The following is a 6,000-nucleotide window of genomic DNA, read 5'->3' as shown; positions in this document are numbered from 1 at the left end:
CGCACTCACTCACATTCACTCACACACACGCTCACTCACACACACTCGCACACACACACACACACACTCGCACACACACACATTCGCACACACACACACACATACACACTCGCATACAAACACACTCGCACACACACAGGTACAGGCTTGATGGGCTGTATGGCCTCCTTCTGTGCTGTAACAATTCTATGATTCTATATTACTCCAGTGTACTGTAATATAAGTAATCATCATCATCATGAGCAGTCCCTTGGAATCGAGGAAGACTTGCTTCCAGTCTAAGAATGAGTCCTTAGGTGGCTGAACAGTATATAAGTAATAGCACTATACTGTAATATAGATAGTGCTATCTGTACTACATGATATATGTCTTCTTCTTAGGTGGTTCCTTGTATCGAGGATTACTTGCTTCCACACCAAAAAGGGATGCGTTCACAGGTGTTTCAATGAAGGACCCAATATTCCAGATCCCGAACTACATGTTGAAGGGTGGAAGATGCGTGTGCTTGGATTTTTTTAATGTGTGGTGGCCGTTGCACACCAGCCACCACACGGGCTTGACAGAGCGAGGTCTTGGTCCAGTGGCAAAGATTAACCAGGACGACTGGAGACCAGCTCTGCTGCCAATGATATATGTAATAGCATATTGTATGCACTATTACACGAATATATGTACTACCATGTGTACTACAATACTGTAATATGTAGTACTGTAGTATACATGGTATTATAATATTCATAGTACTGTACAGTCATTCTATTGCTGACATACTTACGGTTTAATATTAACCGGACCCAGCTGATGGGAAATCTGCCTGTTTTACACCCACTGGAGTTTACTCTCCGTGGTCATCAGGTGTAAAACCTGTGGCGACCCAATCCCGTCACTTCCCTGCTGGGCGGGTTAGATTACGATTTTCCTCTGTGTTTTCTAATTGCTGTGACTCACCTGTGACAATCTATCCCCTCCTCCGCCGCACTGTGACCACACTGTGCACTATCGACAGGATGCACTGCGGTAATTCACTGAGCTGCCTTTGGCAGCACCTCCCGGCCTCGCCACCTCTATCGCCGGGAAGCACAAGGGCAGCAACGTCACGGGAACAGCACCATCTCCGACTTTCCCTGCACGTCACACGCCATCCTGACTCAGACATGCCTTGCCGTTCCTTCTTCCTCGCTGGGTGAAAACCCTGGAATTGCCCCCAGCGGATATCGTGGTGGAAGTATTGCCGTCGTTAGAAGGGCGGAGGCTCAGGGAGTTGGCCCACCACCATCTTCCCGGGCCAACGAAGGAATGGGCAAAGAGTGCGGCCTCACCAGAACCAGAACCAAAAATAATTGTAATCATTATTCACCTGCAAACTCCCACAAGTTAATTTGATGGATTCTGGCCCATCCTGGTCTCAGCTTTCCACAATAAGAATGAATCCTTGCTGATTTCAACCTCCCCCAATTCCCCCTTCCCTGTTCACTGCTCACTCAATGTCAGTCACCAACCACACCCACAGCCACCCCTTCATCCTCCTCGCCTCGCGAGACCTTGCCACCTCCGAGGTTCCCTATGTTTGATAAGATATATTCAAAAGGGAGTTAGCTGTGGCCCTTACGGCTAAAGGGATCAAGGGTCATGGAGGGAAGGCGGGAGTGGGGTACTGAAGTTGCATGATCAGCCATGATCGTATTAAATGGTATTGCAGGCTCAAAGGGCCGAATGGCCTACTCCTGCACCTATATTTTATGTTTCTATGTTTGATAAGTCTATCTCCAATCACTTCCTTGTCTCTCTCAATGCCCACAGTGACTCCCCCATACCCGCCCCAGTCTCCAACATCAGCCCAGGTGAAAACCCTGACCGGTTACTGTAGCACAGTGGTTATGTTAGTAATCCAGCAGGCCTGGGCTCGGGGACATGAGTTCATCTTCATCACCATCATAGACAATCCCTTGGAATCGAGGAAGACTTGCTTCCACTCTTAACATGAGTCCTTAGGTGGCTGAACAGTCCAATGCGAGAGCCACAGTCCCTGTCACAGGTGGGACAGATAGTCATTGAGGGAAGGGGTGGGGAGTCTGGTTTGTCGCACGCGCCTTCTGCTGTCTGCACTTGGTTTCTGCATGCTCTCGGCGACGAGACTCCAGGTGCTCAGCGCCCTCCCGGATGCATTTCCTCCACTTGGGGCGGTCTTAGGCCAGGGATTCCCAGGTGTCGGTGGGGATGTTGCACTTTATCAGGGAGGCTTTGAGGGTGTCCCTGAAACGTTTCCTCTGCCCACCAGGTCTCACTTAGGGCGACGATGTCAACATCGAAGGGTCTAAGTTCCCGGGTAACGATGGTGGTGTGGCTGTTGGAGTTGTCTATGAAGGTCCTGATGTTCCAGGTCCCAAACTTCATTTTGAAGGGGTGGAAGATGCCTGTGCATGAATTATTTTAACGTGGGGTGGCCGTTGCACACCGGCCACCATATGGGCTTTGCCGAGCAAGGTCTTGGTCCAGTGGCAAGGGGGTCCAAGATGACTGGAGACCAGGCACTGCTGTATGGTCCTCGTTGCCTACGGCGAGATGTTGGCCATAAGCTCGGCGGCAAGCAGCGCCCTTCGATGAGGTGGTGGAAAAACCGAGGCGTGGAAAGTAGGGGTGAGAGATTTGAGGTAATGCTTCCCTCTCACAGGTATCAGCTCCTGACTGAGGACAGGCATTGGGATGGCCAGAGGTCCACTTCATGGACGGAGAAGAGGTTAGAGAGGTCAGAGTGGCCACAGCCATTGTGCGCACCATGTGCTCGACAGAGGCTCCGCAGTTAAGTGGGGCAAGCAGCCCAGGGGGAAGCCAGGACGTCGCCGGGGGGAGGAAGGCTCAAACGTTGCCGAGGAGGAGAAAGGCTCGAACGTCGCAGGGGGGAGGAAGGCTCGAACCTTGCAGGGGAGGAGGAAGGCTCGAAACTTTGCTGGGGGGAGGAAGGCTCGAACGTCGCAGGGGGGAGGAAGGCTCGAACCTTGCAGGGGGGAGCAAGGCCCGAACGTCGCAGTGGGGAGGAAGGCTCGAACGTCGCAGGGGGGAGGAAGGCTCGAACCTTGCAGGGGGGAGCAAGGCCCGAACGTCGCAGTGGGGAGGAAGGCTCGAACGTCGCAGGGGGGAGGAAGGCTCGAACCTTGCAGGGGGGAGCAAGGCCCGAACGTCGCAGGGGGGAGGAAGGCTCGAACGTTGCTGGGGGGAGGAAGGCTCGAACGTTGCTGGGGGGAGGAAGGCTCGAACGTCGCAAGGGAGGAGGAAGGCTCGAACGTTGCTGGGGGGGGAGCAAGGCCCGAACGTTGCAGGGGGGAGGAAGGCTCGAACGTCGCAGGGGGGAGGAAGGCCCGAACGTCACCGTGGGAGGAAGGCCCGAACGTCGACGGGGGAGGAAGGCCCGAACGTCACCATGGGAGGAAGGTCCGAACGTCACCGTGGGAGGAAGGCCCGAACGTCACCGTGGGAGGAAGGCCCGAACGTCGACGGGGGAGGAAGGCCCGAACGTCGACGGGGGAGGAAGGCCCGAACGTCGCAGGGGAGGAGGAAGGTTCGAACGCCGCAGGGGAGGAGGAAGGTTCAAACGTTGCTGGGGGGAGGAAGGCTCGAACGTCGCAGGGGGGAGGAAGGCCCGAACGTCGCAGGGGAGGAGGAAGGCCCGAACGTTGCCAGGGGGAGGATGCCTGAATGTTGCCGGGGGGAGGAAGGCCCAAACGTCGCCGTGGAGGAAGGCCTGAACGTGAACGTGGGAGGAAGGCCCGAACGTGAACGTGAAGAGTGAAGGTAGGGCCCAAACCTGTGGTCGGAGCTGGCCGGAGGCTCACCACTGTCGGGGATCGGGTGGAGCAGCTGAGTTGGTCACGTCCAATGGGGAGTGAGAAGCGAAGGTCCAGTTGGGAGGTCTTGACGACTGCACCAATGTTTAGTGCGTCCCTCAGCACGTACTCCTGGACCTTGGATTACGCCAGTCTGCAACACGTAGACGTGGATATCTCCTTGCTCTGGAAAACCAGCAAGTTTCGGCAAGACCAAAGTGCGTCTTTCACCGAGTTGATGGCCCTCCAGCAGCAGATGATGTCTGTCTTGGTGTGTGTCTGGGAACAGTCTGTAGAGCACAGAGTCCTGTGTTACGGAGCTGCTTGGGATGAACCTCGACAGCAACCACTGCATCTCCTTCCAGACCTGCCTTGCAAAGGGGCAGTCCCAAAGGAGATGGATGACTGTCTCGTCCGCACCACAGCCAACTCGGGGGCAGAGTGCCGTGTCTCTGAAACCCCGGCTGTGCATGAAGGATCTGACGGGTAGGGCCCTCCTCACCGCCAACCAAGCTATGTCTTGGTGCTTGTGTGAAAGTTCTGGCGATGAGACATTCTGCCAAACGAGTTCGACAGTCTGCTCGGGGAACCACCCGACAGGATCCACCATCGCCGCCTTTTGTAGGGCGTCCAGGACCTTGCGGCCGACCACTGCTTTATGGCCTTGTGGTCAAAAGTGCTTTTCTTGAAAAACTTTTCCACGAAGGACAGGTGCTGAGGCTTGGTCCAACTGCTCGGTGCGTTCCGCGGCAGCCTGGCCAGACCCATCCTTCGCAACACCGGGGACAGATAGAATCTCAGCACGTACTGACACTTGGCGTTTGCATACGAAGGGTCTATGCACAGCTTGATGCAGCCGCACACAAAGGTGGCCATCAGGATGAGGGCCACGTTCGGAACGTCCTTTCCCCCCTTGTCCAGAGATTTGTACATCGTGTCTCTGCGGACACGGTCCATTTTTAATCTCCAGACGAAATGGAAGGCGGCCCGGGTGACTACCACGGCACAGGAGCCGGGCATGGGCCAGACCTGCGCCACGTACAACAACACCGAGAGCACCTCACTCCTGATGGGCAGGTTCTTTCCTGCAATGGAGAGTGAGTGCAGCTTCCACCATCCCAGTTTATGTTTCACTTTAGCGATACGCTCCTTCCAGTTTTTGACGAATGCCCCGTCCACTCTGAACCATATTCCCAAAGCCTTCAGGTAATCTGATTTCACGGTGAAGGGAATAAAGGATCGGTCGGACCAGCTTCCAAAGAACATGGCCTCGCTTTTGCTGCGATTTACCTTCGCTTCCGAGGCCAGTTCAAACTGGTCGCAGATTGTGAGCAATCCGTGGACCGACTGCGGATTCGAGCAAAAGACGGTGATGTCGTCCATGTACAGGGAGGCCTTGACCTGAGCGCCTCTGCTGCCTGGGATTGTCACCCCCATAATGCCCGCATCCTTCCTGATGGACTCGGCAAAGGGCTCGATACAGCAGACAAACAAGACAGAGGAGCGGGGACAGCCTTGCCTGACTCCAGACCTGATCGGAAAGCTTTCAGTTTCCCACCCGTTGATTAGAACTGTGCTACCGATGTCTGTGTAGAGCAGTTGGATTCAATTGCGGATACCCTCCCCTAACCCCATCTTGGAGAGCATGTCCATCAGGTACGTGTGCGATATCCTGTCAAAGGCCTTCTCCTGGTCTAAGCTGATTAAGCAGGTGTCCACCCTCCTGTCCCGCACGTAGGCAATCGTATCCCTGAGTAGCGCGAGGCTATCAGAGATCTTCCTGCCGGGGACAGCGCAGGTCTGGTCCCGGTGGATCACCAGCTCCAGAGCAGACTTGACCCTGTTGGCGTAGTCCACATTGAGCAGCGAGATGGGCCGCCAGTTTTTGATTTCCTCCCTCTCCCCCTTCTGCCTGTAGATGAGGGTGATGGTGCCTTTCCTCATTGATTCTGACATACTGCCGGCCAGAAGCATACCCCCGTACACTTCCAGCAGGTCTGGGCCCATCCAGTCCCACAGAGCCGAATACAACCCGACCGGTAAGCCGTCGCTTCCGGAGGTAAGTCTTGATTGGGGGTGGACCCAGGTAGCTGCCCTTGCAGCACGGCTTTTAGATGTAAGGGATGAGTATATCCCGCCCACAAACAGCAATGTCACGATGACCAGATAACCTGTTTT

This window comes from Pristiophorus japonicus, chromosome 20, assembly GCF_044704955.1.
Source record: "Pristiophorus japonicus isolate sPriJap1 chromosome 20, sPriJap1.hap1, whole genome shotgun sequence".
Lineage (NCBI taxonomy): Eukaryota > Metazoa > Chordata > Chondrichthyes > Pristiophoridae > Pristiophorus > Pristiophorus japonicus.
This window is presented reverse-complemented; position numbering follows the sequence as displayed.